This window comes from Mercurialis annua, linkage group LG8 (genome assembly GCF_937616625.2).
Source record: "Mercurialis annua linkage group LG8, ddMerAnnu1.2, whole genome shotgun sequence".
Classification (NCBI taxonomy): Eukaryota; Viridiplantae; Streptophyta; class Magnoliopsida; order Malpighiales; family Euphorbiaceae; genus Mercurialis; species Mercurialis annua.
The window spans coordinates 14,236,143-14,255,410 of NC_065577.1; the positions used below are offsets into that span (position 1 = coordinate 14,236,143).

General features: G+C 32.7%; 1 long non-coding RNA gene across 1 annotated transcript; it reads right to left on the reverse strand.

Annotated features, from left to right (window-relative positions):
* Positions 1–9,770: 9,770 nt before the first annotated feature.
* Positions 9,771–12,637, reverse strand: LOC130014929 (uncharacterized). Its single transcript, XR_008789726.1, has 3 exons — positions 12,504–12,637; positions 12,300–12,395; positions 9,771–9,990 (listed from the first exon to the last, which is right to left on the reverse strand). It is a non-coding gene; the product is annotated as an uncharacterized LOC130014929 (long non-coding RNA).
* Positions 12,638–19,268: the final 6,631 nt, after the last annotated feature.

Consider the following 19,268-nt stretch of genomic DNA (forward strand, 5'->3'; position numbering starts at 1 on the left):
TTTGTGTTAGCTTACGATTTATGAATTGAGGTTATTAGATTAAGGGATTTGGTTATGCTCGACGTGTGTGTTTACGCCGTGATTTTAAAGGAAGTTTGTTTTTACATATTCGTTTTTGTATAATGTTTTGGTATACTCGTATAAAAATATTGTGTGAAAAAAAAAGATTTTCTTTACAAATATTTTCTATTTTGACAAAAGGATAAATTTTTATCAAGCATTGATTTAAAGAGAATGAAAATTTTGTTAGTTGAACTATTTTATATATTTGCAAACTTATATTGAAACTAAGGTGTAACTCCGGAATTCAAAATACGGATATTTTGAAAATGTTGATGTGTTCACAAATTGGAGGTTTTTCCAATAGTAAAAGTATTTTGATTTTAAATATAAAAGGAGTTATAAGATATTAAAATCTTTTAAAGAGAAGTGGGAAGTTGTAATGTTTTGTGATTTGAACTATTTCCCTATAAGTTTGGTTTTGAGCATAACCAATGACCCGATTACGGCGAATGTGATCTAGGTGATCTCTTCTTAGCAAGGTTACAGTTATTTTTGGTGAAACAATTTTGAGAATTTTAGTTTGGTTCGGATATATGAGTTAGTTGATTTGAGAATCGCGATGAGTAGGTTTCGACAACAAAGGTTGGTTGATCGATACTGTTGGTTGTGAATTTTTATTGTTGAAAATTTGATATCGTTTTGTTTGGTTGTTTAACCTTTTGTGTGCGGCATAAAAATTTGGTTTGTGTAAAAAAAAAAAATTGTATGTATGTTGGTGTTAGTTACTTTGGGTAACTTCGGGCTGTATGTTTTCTTATTGTATGAGTGGAAGGATCTTTCTGAATTAGTCGGTTTGTATGTAACTTGGAGATTCGTTATCATAGGTTAAAGTGATTTATTCTTTGCAATATCAGTATGTGAGTATATGTTTATTGATTCGTTAAGGTTGATGGTCTTGTCGAGCTTAGTCCTTGTCGTGTGTACAACTCGAATTTCATGATGTTTTAAAGTTGGCTGATTTATATTGGCGAGAACCTTATCTAGTTAATTTTGGACTAGACCGTTCATTTGATATAACGAGTTATTTATATCTTTGATATGGGATAATAGGCGTAGAGATGTTAAGTAGGTGGCGAGGATTGCATGATGTTATTATTAATGGGGATTTCGAGGTTTTCATTTGAAGTGTTAGATTTTGGTATTGTAAGAATTGCGATTTGAGTTTCGGGCTTGTCCTTGCACCTTGTCAAGGTTGTCTTGATAGCTGTTTGAAATCGAATGAGTTTAGTAACCTTCCTTGTGAGAATGTTAATGTTTATAGTTGAATAATCTTGGAGGTTTATTTTTTGTTTAATCAAGTAATAGTTGGAGTACTAAACTGTCGAATTTTTAATTTTGCTTACACGTGGTGTGAAAATTTGGGTTGTTGTTTTATGTAAGTGGTGATTTGAGTTATCATTCGAGGTACAACTTGTCGAGTTGTGGCTATGCAAGTGCGTAGGTTGATGAGTGGAAGTATGCCTATGGTTTCAGTTTTAATTCAGTTATATAGTTGGGGAGTATACTTAGGGGACGGAGTCCATTATGTGGAATTGTTATCTTTCTTTTCTTGAGGTACTTTGGGTTTCGCATTGCTTCAAATATTCGAAGCTATTTTAGTACTTTGAATTTGTGTTATATGTTTTACTTGGGTTGCCTTGTGCGCATATATCGTGTTTTGTGCTTTGTTTGTGTTGTGTTAAAATCGAGGACGATTTTGTTTTTAAGTTGGGGAGAATGTAACACCCCGTATTTTTCCGGCTTGTTACGATGCGTTTTTCAATGTGTTTTGGGTTGATGTTTGGTGGTTTAGTTCCTTTGAACTTTGGTTTGGGTTGCAAAATAGTTATTTCGATGTTTGAGCTTGTTTTGAGTGCGGTTTGGGCCGTGTGGATCGACCTTGGGCTTAAGGCCCAGAAAATTAATATTTTTGGAAGCAGGGGGTGTATCACGGTCGTGACAGGAGCATCACGGTCGTGATACACCATCACGGGCGCGATTGAGACATCTTGGGCGCGACGCGGCACTGTAGGGTTCGCTGTTTTGCTATAAATAGCTCCTTAACTCGATTCTTTCAGCCCTTTTTCACCCTATCAGACCTAATGCGACCCTACACTCAGATAAACCCTAATTCTATCATTCCTTTATGATCCTTGATGGTTTTTAACAATTGATTGGTGATTGTTTATCCGTTTTGCGATTTCTACGCGTTTTGCTTGTGGTGTTCTTCGTTAGTGTGATTGTGACTCTTGTTGCTTCTGGTCCAGACCCTTACCTAGGGTTTAATACTTATATAATCTTGTTATTCTCCATTCTAAGGTAATTATTTCCATCTCTTATGTATTGGTGAATCGTTGTCTTGTGTTTTGCGTAGAATTGCATGATTTAGGGTGTTTTGGAGTTTGGAACTTTATGATTAATGGTCTGAGATTTATGATTTGAATATTATATTTTAAATGGAGTTTAATATTATTATAATATGATGTATCATGATTGGAATTGGATTTGCATGATTTAAACAACGAATTGGCTAATTCTAGGTTTGTATGAAATTGATTCGTTTAACGATTTGTTAGTGTTGAATCTGAGTTATTTGGGATATTATGTGTTTGTGCTACAATGGATAATGATCTAATAAATTAAGATCTAGAAGTGAGAATTGGGTTTGATCTATTTTGTAAAAATCTCTACGATTTGCGAAATTGACAATTTTATGAAAGTTAAACGCTATAATTGCAAAATGGTTTTCAAATGCTATACCTACTGATATAATATATTCTAAGTGATGTTTTAAAGGTTTTAAATCAGTAATAACATACTTTGGTTTGTCGATTGTTGGTTTTGAATCGTTTGGCTAGTTTAGGCAATTTTCGGCAAAATTGCCATGTTTGATTATTTGAGTGCTTTGGCTTAATTTTGGTTTTGATCAAATTGTTAATGGATGTAAATACGTTTTATAAACTATTTTGGACATTTATAAAATGTTAGTTTTATCTTATGTTGTTTGGTAATCGATGGTTGAAATGGTATATAAGTTATGGTCAATTTTACAAAGGTGTTATGTATAAGTTAATATTTCAGATTTAAGTTTAAACCTTTAAAAGGTGTTTAAATCCAATTGATTTCATTTAAGGTGACATTTTTTTAAGTGATGTATACTTTGGGTGAAACTTGCCAAGTGTTGGCAAGCTATGTGGCTTATTGCTTTTAAGGTTGACATTGTTAAGCTAGGGATTGAGTTCTTACTTTCAAATGACTTTGGTTTTATTTAAGGATTGGTTTTAAACTCTGGTTTTCACTTTGGCTTATGGTTGGGTCGGGTTAGACTTGGGTCGCCCGACTTGTTGTGTTGAGCTATACTGCAGTTAAGGCTAACACACTACTTTGGAAAACTCTTTGGTTTAAAAGAACTATTTAAGTCATGGAAAGGACTTCTGTTTTGCTTTTAAGGATAAGAACTCATCTAAGCTAACTTGCCTAAATTGTTTAAAGTGAATGATATGAATTCTTTGGTTTGTTTGGTACATGGATGTTTACCTTACTTTGGTTGTACTTTAGTTGTGTTCAAGATGCTAGTCCTATGTGGAGTTTAGTATTCTTAGAGTTAGGGATTGTTCGGATTCTGACTTATATATGTTTTAGACCCGTCCACTGCTCGTGCTTCGGAGTCTACGCAGGGTTAGCTGTTTGCCAAGTTTCACGTGGACAAGCAAGCAGTGAGTTTGTGCTTACTATTTACCGCTTTATTAAGTAAATTGTTATTTTAGTATTAAATATATATATTGTACGTATATTTCGAACTGTTTTTATATTATGACTTCTAGTTGGAACATGCTACCTAATGGGCATCATTAGGACTGCGTGCGCACCGGTAATGATCTGGGAAAGGTAATTATGGTAATGTGGTAACTCGGTGTGAGCATAGCTCTCGGGACCAAGTAGAGTAACTCGGTGTAGCTCAGATCTCGGGACTCTGGTATAAGTGTGGTCAGTGGTAACTCGGTGTAGCTCAGCTCTCGGGACCAGACCTGTTGGATTATGTTTATTATTTAGAATTGTGGATTAGGGTTCCAACTATTATTCGTAATATCGTATTTAAACGTTTTAAACGGTTTCAAAGGTTTTCCACTTAATAAATGTAGATAGTGGTATAAACTCATCTCCGTATATCTGACCCCGTTGTTTTCCCAATTTTCCCCAGGGTTATGATCTGAGAGAGTCTGGTGATCTCCGCATTTACTTTTCCTCGGAGGTTTCTTTTATTTTTAATAAAACTATAAACTGTTTTATTCTTAGACCGCAGTAGTAACTAGACGTCTTTATTATTATTATATTTTTGTCGGATTGGTTCGACTGGTTTTATTGCTTTGGCATGTTATATTATTTACATTGGTTGATGATAAACCTATTTTAGACTCGGGATTGAATAAGCATGTTATACAAACTGCTGAATATTATAACTGTTAGTTTTAGGCTGAAGTCTCGGTTGCCCCCGAGCATTGGTTTTCTGCAGGTTTATGTGTTTATGTGATATATGGAAGGCTAGCTACGGGTTTCGGTACTACATCACCCATACCCTAGCGCCGGTTGCGATTCATGAAAATGGGTCGTGACAATCAATTACTTTGTATTATAGCACTATGAAATTCTATTTTTTTAATCAAACCTTTTATTAAAAAAATCGAAAAAATGATGCTCACATTTTACAAGCAGAAATATTAGAAGACAAATACATAAATTAATTATTTTTTAAATATAAAATATATGTCAATGTGTATATAATGGACGTATATTTAAAAATATAAAATTCATTGCACAATTAAATTCTGAATAAGTAAAATAAATAAGGTACTAGTCATGTTATTAAAGCAACAACTAGCATAGTTGACTTATGTTTTTATTAAATTAAAAAAAGAAGGATGAATTTTTTTTAATTTTTGCTATCCATAAATCTCAAAATTTACAGTTTAAATAATCTTTATACGGTATACCAGTAAAAAATCTCTGCGTTGTAATGGCATAAGTAATTATTTATAATTTTTTTTTGGATAAATGATTATTATATTAGCTCATCCACAAAGCAGTGGAAGGCAAAAGTCTTTGAAAAAAGACAGGCTACAAGAAATTACAGAAGAAAATCAAATTCCGATAGACATCATTTGCCGAATAATCAAAATCCTTGTTGTTATCCTTGTAATAAGTCACCGCTTTGCAGATTGCTGAGTAAACTAGAGAGTCGGCATCCGTCCCAATTTGACTGAAAACTCTCTTATTTCTAGACTTCCACAATTCCCAAATAAAGAAGAACCAAATTGTTTGCCACAATATCCGGAATCTCCTGCTAGAAAGATCGCTCCATAAATCAAAGAATTGGTGAATAGAGTTTGGGACTACCCATTGAAAACTGCACAAGTTCAGCACTGAGTTCCAGACATGCCAAGCGAAACATATTTATAATTACATACTAAATTTTGTGGAATTGGGTTAAATATCTAATTTTATATTTTACATACCAAGAGAGTTATATAATTTCTTTGAGTTCGAACATATCTATTTGCCGATATTATAATTTTAAATTTCTTTAACTTTTTGAATTATTTCGTACGGTGTTGAGAAATTAAAAGCATTTAAGTCATTTTTTATTTCATTTAAATTCTTTTACTCTAAACCATATGTAAATTTTACATTATCTGAATTAAAAATATTTATTAATACATAATCTATATGAATTAAATTTGCATGTTAAAATATTTAATTCCTTGAGAAGGGCGAATATAATTCTAAATAATTTCTGAGTAAATAATAAAGGTGTGAATTTTAATCAATTTTAGGAAACAATAGCGGTAGATTCCTTATCCGAAATTTGATATTAAGATATTGTTTTAGATTTCTTGTACTTACCTCAAGCCTTACACTTACGTAATACAAAAGAATTATTGTTATGTACAAACACTAGAATTGATTCTAAGACATTTTCTAATTTTATATAAGTGTTATCCATTAAAGATTAGAAAATTTAATTTTTAGTATAATGTTATAGTCCTACATTCACGTGTTCTAATATGTATATGATAAAAACATATTTTAGTAGACTTACATTCACAATTTGCACATTTATAATTCTTTTAATTTTTTTTATTAAACAGTTGTAGTGGACTTGTATATTTATAATATTTGGACTAGTATTGTTCTGTACCACCCAAAACGAGTTCTAAATCTTAAGATTAACCCACTAAATGATGTCATTAAACCCTCATTAAAGGTTATCAATCCATGTAATATATGTTGATTACACATCCGATTGCGTCTTATTCATAATTGTATACCCTATTTATTTTATAAACATATATATATTCATTTAAAACTATTATTAAAGAATTGAATTGATAAATATATAAGGCTCATTGCTGGTACAGTTTTAAATGGCAAACTTTATTATAAATGTTAAATAAGTAAGTTTTGTAGATATTTAAAATATAAGTAACGTAATGAATTAGCACAAATATTTTAATTTTACCCTGTAGAAGTGTTTGTTTTTAGAAACACATTACGAAATTTTAATTACTAACGAAACTGCACATATTTAATTATATATTTTATAGGAGTTACAAATACATGTATATATAAATAGTTTGATGTGCAACACTAGAATTACTCCATAAAAGATATCTTCATTCCATACTTGAGTAAATATTATTTTATCGAAAACAAATGGCGGGAGTTAACAACCTTCTTATAGCAGTTGCTGTTTTTCTTAGCATGTCACTGTTTACTTGTGCACTAGATTTAGGAGCACCAACTTCTGCGCAAGAGCCACGCCCAGGATTGTTCAACTTCTTAGATGTATGCGCCAGTCATGCAACAAAAAAGTGTGGAAATGAGATATTTAAATCGGTGTTCTTGAATGGCACACTTTCTCACGAATGTTGTGTTGAACTCGTTTCTACACTAGGGAAATCTTGTCATGACGAAATGGTGAGTTATATCGCTCATGGACCGAACTTTGAAGCACGTCTGCAATACTATTTGGCTAAATCACAAGAAGTATACATTGGTTGTTTTCCTATTCCGAAGGCAATTGCAAACTGATAAAAATCTAGCACGTGTAATCTCGTCAATTATGTTCTCAATGTCCAAACGGTGCACTACTTATGCTACGCATCGAATAATGAAAAGTGGAATAATCACTTTGTAAAATTTAAAAATAAAACATAATAAAAACATCTTAAGTTCTATTATTTGTTATGGAATACATAGGATAATATCAATTACTTTGTATTATAGCACTATGAAATTCCATTTTTTTTAATCAAACCTTTTATTAAAAAAATCGAAAAAATGATGCTCACATTTTACAAGCAGAAATATTAGAAGACAAATACATAATTTAATTGTTTTTTAAATATAAAATATACGTCAATGTGTATATAATGGACGTATATTTAAAAATATAAAATTCATTGCACAATTAAATTCTGAATAAGTAAAATAAATAAGGTACTAGTCATGTTATTAAAGCAACAACTAGCATAGTCGACTTATGTTTTTATTAAATTAAAAAAAGAAGTATGAATTTTTTTTAATTTTTGCTATCCATAAATCTCAAAATTTACAGTTTAAATAATCTTTATACGGTATACCAGTAAAAAATCTCTGCGTTGTAATGGCATAAGTAATTATTTATAATTACATACTAAATTTTGTGGAATTGGGTTAAATATCTAATTTTATATTTTACATACCAAGAGAGTTATATAATTTCTTTGAGTTCGAACATATCTATTTGCCGATACTCTAATTTTAAATTTCTTTAACTTTTTGAATTATTTCGTACGGTGTTGAGAAATTAAAAGCATTTAAGTCATTTTTTATTTCATTTAAATTCTTTTACTCTAAACCATATGTAAATTTTACATTATCTGAATTAAAAATATTTATTAATACATAATCTATATGAATTAAATTTGCATGTTAAAATATTTAATTCCTTGAGAAGGGCGAATATAATTCTAAATAATTTCTGAGTAAATAATAATGGTGTGAATTTTAATCAATTTTAGGAAACAATAGCGGTAGATTCCTTATCCGAAATTTGATATTAAGATATTGTTTTAGATTTCTTGTACTTACCTCAAGCCTTACACTTACGTAATACAAAAGAATTATTGTTTTGTACAAACACTAGAATTGATTCTAAGACATTTTCTAATTTTATATAAGTGTTATCCATTAAAGATTAGAAAATTTAATTTTTAGTATAATGTTATAGTCCTACATTCACGTGTTCTAATATGTATATGATAGAAACATATTTTAGTAGACTTACATACACAATTTGCACATTTATAATTCTTTTAATTTTTTTTATTAAACAGTTGTAGTGGACTTGTATATTTATAATATTTGGACTAGTATTGTTCTGTACCACCCAAAACGAGTTCTAAATCTTAAGATTAACCCACTAAATGATGTCATTAAACCCTCATTAAAGGTTATCAATCCATGTAATATATGTTGATTACACATCCGATTGCGTCTTATTCATAATTGTATACCCTATTTATTTTATAAACATATATATATATATTCATTTAAAACTATTATTAAAGAATTGAATTGATAAATATATAAGGCTCATTGCTGGTACAGTTTTAAATGGCAAACTTTATTATAAATGTTAAATAAGTAAGTTTTGTAGATATTTAAAATATAAGTAACGTAATGAATTAGCACAAATATTTTAATTTTACCCTGTTGAAGTGTTTGCTTTTAGAAACACATTACGAAATTTTAATTACTAACGAAACTGCACATATTTAATTATATATTTTATAGGAGTTACAAATACATGTATATATAAATAGTTTGATGTGCAACACTAGAATTACTCCATAAAAGATATCTTCATTCCATACTTGAGTAAATATTATTTTATCGAAAACAAATGGCGGGAGTTAACAACCTTCTTATAGCAGTTGCTGTTTTTCTTAGCATGTCACTGTTTACTTGTGCACTAGATTTAGGAGCACCAACTTCTGCGCAAGAGCCACGCCCAGGATTGTTCAACTTCTTAGATGTATGCGCCAGTCATGCAACAAAAAAGTGTGGAAATGAGATATTTAAATCGGTGTTCTTGAATGACACACTTTCTCATGAATGTTGTGTTGAACTCGTTTCTACACTAGGGAAATCTTGTCATGACGAAATGGTGAGTTATATCGCTCATGGACCGAACTTTGAAGCACGTCTGCAATACTATTTAGCTAAATCACAAGAAGTATACATTGGTTGTTTTCCTATTCCGGAGGCAATTGCAAACTGATAAAAATCTAGCACGTGTAATCTCGTCAATTATGTTCTCAATGTCCAAACGGTGCACTACTTATGCTACGCATCGAATAATGAAAAGTGGAATAATGTCACGACCCAAAATCGAGGGTCGAGACTGGCGCTAGGGAACGGGAGTGGTTGCTCCGGAACCCGTAGCAAGCCTAAAAAAACAAGTAAATTTTTTTTTCAATCAAACACAAAATTATGCACAAAACGTTTTCGGGAAAACATCGGAAAACAATATTTCATAATCGTCGAAAACGTTCTTTCAAAACCGATGCATAATCGATTGGAACTAAGGTCTTACTCTGCGATAACATAACTCAGCATTGCCTTGTTCCGAATCATACAATTTCATACCAATTTCATTCATAGACAATTGGTGAAAATATCAAACGGGTAAAAACATAGTTTTATAAATCGTGTATATATATTTTATAAAATCAGAGTTAACAGCTGAATCTCGTTCGGTACAAACAACAAATATAGACTGACATCTACTGACTACTGCAGCGCTACGAATTGAAGCGTACTTCAATACATACTTTATATGTTGCAGACTTCCGGAACAAAAATGGAAGTCCATCTCTTCAAAGTACTATCACCTGAAATAAAACACTGTTGGGGGGTCAGACAACGCTGAGTGAGTTTACACGTTACTAATGGTGTTATATAAAATAACATCGCAATTAAAACAAAACATATATATAAGAACATAATATATATCAAGTATTAGATCCGATCGAAACCTTAATCTTAAACTCATATTATTTCCTATATCCTACTCATATTGTATCCTTTCGTATTATGTCAAATCATTTTAATCCAAGTGGTACGGTCCCGAGATAGTTCAACCGAGTTACTCGTTAACACGTGACATAGTCCCGAGATAGTTCAACCGAGTTACATCATGTCACTGCTTAATCCCAAGGTGTGAGTCCCGAGATAGTTCAACCGAGTTACTCACTAGATACGGGTCCCGAGATAGTTCGACCGAGTTACCTCGTATCTACCAAACATAGTCCTCCTCATTCCCAAACATAATCATCATATAATGAGCTCATATCAAACATTTTTAGATACCAACATCTATTAATGCTAATTCTATGACTGACAGGACACTGGTGATCACACAGCCTATTGACGCCCAATAGGTAGCTCGTTTCCTCGGATCACTATACTAGTTTTATTTTATAAGAAATAACATTCAATAAGAAATAATAATCATTATGAATAATAATGCTTTATGCGATGCGTTAATAATAATGATCATAAAATAAATAGCTTTTATTAATAACACACAAAAGTAAATTGTAAACTCACCACTTGCTAACCAAAATCTTCGAGAATTCGTAAAACGGTATCGCGTTCGTCACGTTACGAGTCCCGTTAGTAATCGTCTCGACGGGTCTACGAAAATTTGATAATTGCACTAATTAATAAAAATCTAACTAGAATCACTTATCTAAAAATTGGGTTTCTAGCCAACTTCGGCTATCAAAACCGCTTATTTAAAATAGCCCATACTCAAAACAAATTGGACATTTCCATAGTCCGTAACATCTTCTACGACTTTCATTTGGATTCAAACTTCATTTGACGTCTTTAATATTTCCAAAATTTTCCTCAAGGATAACTCTTTAAATTTTTCCTATTTATTTCGTGTTTTTGGACCATCTTTGAGCTACTAAAACCGTCAATTAAAGTGGTCCAAATTCAAAATAAAATTGACATTCCTAAAGTTCGGAATGTCGTCTAAAACTTTTGTTTAGACCTCGGACTGAAATTAGCACCCGAAGGTGTCGGAAGTAGTCCTGAAGTTGGTACCTCAAATCTGAAAATTAAAGCTGTTAAAAACAGTCTTCTAATGCTGCTGTTTCAGACAGCGGAACAGGGTAACTACAGCGGATACTTTCCAAAAACAATCTGACGTTCTTAGACTTCACACTTTCCTCTACAATATCCGTGAATATTTCAACTGATTCCGACTTACCATTTGTTCACAATTTAATTCCAAAGTTGCCCTTTTGTTATGTTTTAACACTTAGTTTATTTTTCTAACTTATATTTCCAGTTTTTGACTCAACTTCAAACACGGATAATTTTTAATCCGTCTTAACAACACCACGTTTATTTCACTTAAATCTCATCTATGCAACCTCATTAATTTATTATACCCATTTTCGGGTTAATATTATTACGGATTAAGGTCCGTTTTCATAGGCGAAGTAGCCTTCGCGACTTGATTTCAGGATTTCCAGATTTTAATATTTTCAACTCATCATCTATTTTAATCATCCTAACCCTATTTACTTGTTTAAATCCTAATCCGACTATTATAATGTACTCTCCGTATATCCCTTACGATATACCATTTAAACCTTCTCAAAAAACATCACTCAAAGTCGTCCAAAACTTGGTCGAAAGTGAGTGTCATAAACTGTTTTGCGTTTATTTTTCTACATTATATATAAGCTCAGTTTTAAACCCCTTTAACCATGATTTTTGAAGTTCCGAAAACTACTTTTTGGACTCGAGTATGCGTACATCGACCTAATGTCAGTGCGCCATTTTTATGACTGCCGGAGCTCACCGGCAGCTCCGCTAAAAGTGGCAGCAACTGCTGCCTATTGCAGCAGTTTGCTGCTGCACTCTCCAGCAGTTTACTGCTGCCTATTGCAGCAGTTTACTGCTGCACTTTTGCAGCAGTTTGGCTGCTATTTTGGGGCACGGATTCGACGTTAAAAACGTAAATTCCGAGGTGTCCAAACCCCTTGAATTATCTCTGAAAAACAGCCTTCTAAACCATCAAAATCATAGCTCAATTTCAGCCCCTTGACATGTTCAAAAACAGTTTATTTACTTAACTTAAACTCAACCAAAACTCAATCAAACATCAATAATCTTCAAGTTCAGAATATTTTTACCTTGAATATGATGAGTTTGCTTATGGCCGAACCACTCCCTTCCAAGAATCTCCATCAAAACTTCATAATTCAATCTCCAAATCAATGATTCATAACCTTACAAACATCAAACACCTAATATCAAACCTAATGCTCAAAAACCCAACATTTTCTATCAACCATTCCATCATTTCAAACCATGGAAAGCATCATTAAATGACTTACCTTGTTTCCCTTTTTGTCGTAGGATCAATTTGCCTCCATGGTTATTGAATTTGGTTGAAGAAATGATGAGGTTAGGGTGATGAGCTAGGGTTCGGTTTATGCAGGAGAGGAAGGTGAGGATTTGAGGTTTTTGATCTATAATATTGGCTTGCAAGAGAAAAATGAAGAGGTGGGATTAACATGTGTCTTCATTTAATTGAAAAATGTGGGGAAAAGTCCATATAAATGCTTAAGTTTTGTACCTCTTATAAGTTAATTCCCCATCTCTTTGTTTTTCCAATTAATTGACCGGAACCTTGACGATTCTTGATTTATCGATAAATAATAGACTTTGTCGCATTATTAATTTATTTGGGTCCAATATTTTATTTATATCCTTTTGCTTTTTCCGATAATTAAAATTCCGTTTAATAAAATGCTTTCGTCCAAATTTATAAGATTTATTCTTAGGTCCATAAATTTATTTTACGAACCTTATCGTAAAAATTTATTAGCTCGGGACTTACCAATTATTTTATTTTAATTTATCGATTTTTCCCTAGTCCCGCTAAAATCCAATTTTATCGAATAATAATTTTCACTTAAATTATTATTTTACGATAATTTTAATAGACCCGCTTTGGTCTAATTCTTATTTCTTGAACTTAATTTCGATGTCCTTGATTTAATTCTCGCATTTACGCCTCTTGGCACCTTACGTAGTACTTTAAAAGTACGGGGTATTACATTCTTCCCCCCTTATAGAAATTCGTCCTCGAATTTTCATAATTATCGTAATACTCTTTTCATCAAGTATTATCCTTCTTAGAAATTCTTATTGCTCCTTATAAAGACTTAAAGTCTTACTTCGTATACTTTACCTTTTTGAGCATAGTACACTTTTACCTTTACAATCTATTGTTTTCATGAAACTTTCCACATCGTCGTTCCTTGGTGATTTTCCACTCACTTGCTGTGAGCAAAGTTTCTGAATTTCCATTACTCAAATTACTTATCCAGAGTAATTGCCTCACTTCTAGTTTTACTAACCTTGGTTTTATGTTCATCATCTTATCATTACTTTCCTTTTTACGATACCTAATTTCACTCTAGTTGATCATAGAGTGAAAAGATACTTTGTCCTTGTTATTTATTGTTAACTTTACTTCGTTAGCTTGTCAACATCATGATCTTGTATCACGAGTCGAGTTTTTCTTAGAATTTCTCCATATTTATGTCTACGTCCTTATCGAATTGGTATTACTTAGACCATGAAAATCTTCTTATATTGTTTGCCTTTTTTTTTTTCCGCTATCCAGATACAGTTTCCATACGTATAAGGTTTAACTTAATATTTTTTTCCATACTTCATGGTTTCCTGGTATTGAATCTCATGAAGTTGAAGGTATTCTTGGCATTGTTTGATATGTTTCGCATTCATCTTTCATGGTGTATCTCATTTTTCGATACTTTGATTCCACTTATCTATATCAGACTGGTATTACTTTTTCTTCCCTTAAGGTTTTATTCCTTACTTCCCAAATCGCAGATCCTTTTAGTGGCCTGTCATTGTCAATAGCTATAAGTGGTTTCCACACTATTTTGATTCGTCTCTCGATGTATCGTTGTCCTTTTACATCCTGCCAATTTTTTTTTGACTTATAGTTATCATTAGATATTCTCCATCTAATCACACTTTTCTTTATTTTGATCTCATCCTTAGCGCTGTAATAGTTTTATACCATAAACTACCTTATGGTTCTCGAACAATCTTAGTTCGATCCTTCATAAAGTTCCTTTGTTCCAAAAAGAGAATTAGACTCAACTAATTCAATCTGATTATTCATCTAAGTATCATCCTTGACATGTACTTTACCACTTCTCTGTTACGCATCCTATGTAACAATTCATTTTGTGTAGGTCCTTTTGATCTCATAGATAAATAATATTTTGAATTATAGAAGTACATCCTTAGACTTCTATAATGATTCTCAGTTTCTTCCTCGTAGTTTCCTTGTAATCAAACTCCTTATGAATACTTTTATTCATGATTCATCCCTATTGTAACTCATTACTTTATTCTGTATCCCTTAGTTGCATTTATTAGTACTACTCTCTTATACTTTTGCGACTCATGCCATACACTTTTATTTACTTCCTTAATTGTTTACCCCTTTGCCGTCGTCTTTTACTCCATCTTCCATTGTTGCACTTTCCATCGTTGATAACAATTTTACACATTGCTTCCCTTGGATCACTTTTATATCCAACGCGTTAATAATTGTTGATACTTACGTGATGCGTTCAATACTGACATTTGTTCTGTCAGTAAGACAAAATTTCAATTTCTTATTGAAATTGTACCATTTACTATAATATTGCGTCGATATGTCCAGGTGTCTCCTGAGATCTTTTTGGATCCTAAAACAAATATCATTGTCATTTGACAAGTTTTACTTTGTTCCATCAACCCCTCAAAGGTTGAAGCACTGATCATTAACGTTCTTCATGTTCTTTCTTCTTTAACTCGTCCTTTATATATCTTTACCACACACTAACTCATTTGTATCGAATGAGCGGGTCTCCTATGCCCGCATACTTGATCCATCGTAGTTTGTCTTACACGCTATTATTTCTCGTGTCAAACTTTAGGATCCTTACGTTTGTATTGATTCCTATATCTTTCTTTCTCTTTAATTCCTAATATGATTCAACTTTCCCCCCATATAACTCTTGTTTCTCTTTCTTGTTCGCGTTAAGTTATTCCTTCTCTTATCACAAAATTCTTATCCGAAAACTTTCGTCCTTAACACATTACATATCTTCAAGCAATAGCTTATTCTAGCTTCTTCATTGATTTCGACATATGAACCTTTAGACTTTATATCTTTGACATGATCTTCACCATCTCATGTATCTTACCTTTCGGTAATCATCGTCTACGTTCTCACTTAAGAATCATCTAGGGCATTTCCTAGCTTTCGTACTAAACTTTCCACTCTATGCCATTCATATTCGATCTTGTGATCTTATTCTTCGTCCATATACATGTTCTTTAATATCGGTCAAAATGTTCTAATCGCGAAGCATTCTGCTTAGATTTTCCCACTTTTTAACATACTCCACGCAACTTAAGAAATTAATTTCTTAATTTCATTCATCATATATATCACACCATACTCATTTCATACATATCTTACGTTCACAATCCTTATATACCTTATACTTTTACAGTTTGTTGTCTAAATTGATCCTTTATATATACCTCCCGTCAACGCTCTTATAAAAAAAAACTGCCACTGAGTTCTCCGTTCGACGATTACAACGGTTAACTCCTAAACAACCTTCTCAAGAATGTCATACTCCAATATTAAATCGATCCAACGGTTCAATCAAAATATATCTTGGTTTTACTAGATTTAATGATCTTTTGATATCGCGTAAAACTCGCGTCATCCATTTGTAGAGATCATCTTCTATCTCTAATGTTTAAGCTATGGGTCGATTACTATGTTCGACTATTATCTTTTATACTTCCATTGTCTTATAGCATTTTATCCTAATTACCTTATTTTATAAATAGGGACATCCTAGTTTGTTGTTCAATCTATTTCACTTCACTATTTGTGTACATCTAGATATTCTAATCCCGTGACAGATCGTGAAACTTCGACTAACTTCGTACCTTTCTAAAACATACTCCTAGTTCGCGTTCTTATACACGTTCGTCGTGTCTCTAAGGGTTGCTTGTAGCTTGATCTCGAACATTTCACCTTCGTTACAGAGTTCAAGTCTAGGTATACTTACGCATAAAACAAATCTCTTTAAAACATAATTCAATCATCGTTGAATTTCAAAGGAAGGGCCCTTTTTCAAAAATTCCATTTAAATCATTTAAACGTTAGTATAATTGTGCACTAGGGTGATGACGTCTCTCATCCCCAAAGAGTTGCCACAGCTTACCTCTTATCTGCCAAATGCATATGATGCATGTTCTACTAATGTATGAATTCATTTATTATTCTTTCCATTTAATGTGTATGAGTGATGTATTTCTAATTATGTCGTGGAATTAGTGCACTACTATATTAGTTCTAGGCACAATTATACTTTTAAAACCATTTAAGGAAATAACTTTAATTGAATTTTAAATCTCAAACTTCGTAAGTTCTCCAGACCTTTAACTCTGTAACTTGGTAAATTCTTCTACCTCTGTGAATCCACGCTTTTCTATCGATCATCCCTTGGTGTCTCTATCGTAGGACTTCGATAGCATGTTTGTATCGCACGATGCTTGATACATTAGGTTCGTCATCGAGTCGTATAAATGTCGATTATCTACTTCGTACATAATGATACACAACACTCATAGAATAACCATGTCCTGTTAATATGCCGAGCATGTGTCCATATAATCAAATCTTAATGCAAAAACTATATATCTATGCCTAGGCAGGGCATCTAAACAATGGCCGAACATATAGGCATAAGAGGAATATCTACGCATGCGTATCTCATCAACCAATCATATCGAACGTACATACAGACGCGCATCCTAGAGAGGAGAGTTGAAAATTTTAAAATCAAACGAAAACCGATTCAAGACATGACTCGAATCTTATATGCTGCAGTAGTTCCTAGGTAGACTCACATACAAAGCAGTGGTATCCTGGACCAAATGCTCTGATACCACCTTTGTCACGACCCAAAATCGAGGGTCGAGACCGGCGCTAGGGAACGGGAGTGGTTGCTCCGGAACCCGTAGCAAGCCTAAAAAAACAAGTAAATTTTTTTTTTTCAATCAAACACAAAATTATGCACAAAACGTTTTCGGGAAAACATCGGAAAACAATATTTCATAATCGTCGAAAACGTTCTTTCAAAACCGATGCATAATCGATTGGAACTAAGGTCTTACTCTGCGATAACATAACTCAACATTGCCTTGTTCCGAATCATACAATTTCATACCAATTTCATTCATAGACAATTGGTGAAAATATCAAACGGGTAAAAACATAGTTTTATAAATCGTGTATATATATTTTATAAAATCAGAGTTAACAGCTGAATCTCGTTCGGTACAAACAACAAATATAGACTGACATCTACTGACTACTGCAGCGCTACGAATTGAAGCGTACTTCAATACATACTTTATATGTTGCAGACTTCCGGAACAAAAATGGAAGTCCATCTCTTCAAAGTACTATCACCTGAAATAAAACACTGTTGGGGGGTCAGACAACGCTGAGTGAGTTTACACGTTACTAATGGTGTTATATAAAATAACATCGCAATTAAAACAAAACATATATATAAGAACATAATATATATCAAGTATTAGATCCGATCGAAACCTTAATCTTAAACTCATATTATTTCCTATATCCTACTCATATTGTATCCTTTCGTATTATGTCAAATCATTTTAATCCAAGTGGTACGGTCCCGAGATAGTTCAACCGAGTTACTCGTTACCACGTGACATAGTCCCGAGATAGTTCAACCGAGTTACATCATGTCACTGCTTAATCCCAAGGTGTGAGTCCCGAGATAGTTCAACCGAGTTACTCACTAGATACGGGTCCCGAGATAGTTCGACCGAGTTACCTCGTATCTACCAAACATAGTCCTCCTCATTCCCAAACATAATCATCATATAATGAGCTCATATCAAACATTTTTAGATACCAACATCTATTAATGCTAATTCTATGACTGACCGGACACTGGTGATCACACAGCCTATTGACGCCCAATAGGTAGCTCGTTTCCTCAGATCACTATACTAGTTTTATTTTATAAGAAATAACATTCAATAAGAAATAATAATCATTATGAATAATAATGCTTTATGCGATGCATTAATAATAATGATCATAAAATAAATAGCTTTTATTAATAACACAAAAAAGTAAATTGTAAACTCACCACTTGCTAACCAAAATCTTCGAGAATTCGTAAAACGGTATCGCGTTCGTCACGTTCCGAGTCCCGTTAGTAATCGTCTCGCCGGGTCTACGAAAATTTGATAATTGCACTAATTAATAAAAATCTAACTAGAATCACTTATCTAAAAATTGGGTTTCTAGCCAACTTCGGCTATCAAAACCGCTTATTTAAAATAGCCCATACTCAAAACAAATTGGACATTTCCATAGTCCGTAACATCTTCTACGACTTTCATTTGGATTCAAACTTCATTTGACGTCTTTAATATTTCCAAAATTTTCCTCAAGGATAACTCTTTAAATTTTTCCTATTTATTTCGTGTTTTTGGACCATCTTTGAGCTACTAAAACCGTCAATTAAAGTGGTCCAAATTCAAAATAAAATTGACATTCCTAAAGTTCGGAATGTCGTCTAAAACTTTTGTTTAGAGCTCGGACTGAAATTAGCACCCGAAGGTGTCGGAAGTAGTCCTGAAGTTGGTACCTCAAATCTGAAAATTAAAGCTGTTAAAAACAGTCTTCTAATGCTGCTGTTTCAGACAGCGGAACAGGGTAACTACAGCGGATACTTTCCAAAAACAATCTGACGTTCTTAAACTTCACACTTTCCTCTACAATATCCGTGAATATTTCAACTGATTCCGACTTACCATTTGTTCACAATTTAATTCCAAAGTTGCCCTTTTGTTATGTTTTAACACTTAGGCCATGTTTGGTTCATGGAACGGAATAGTATGGAATAGAATAGCTATTCCATAAGGAATGGAATAGCCATTCTTTAGTTTTTGAGAGGAGTCCTTATTCCACAAAATCATGGAATAGCAATTCTTTG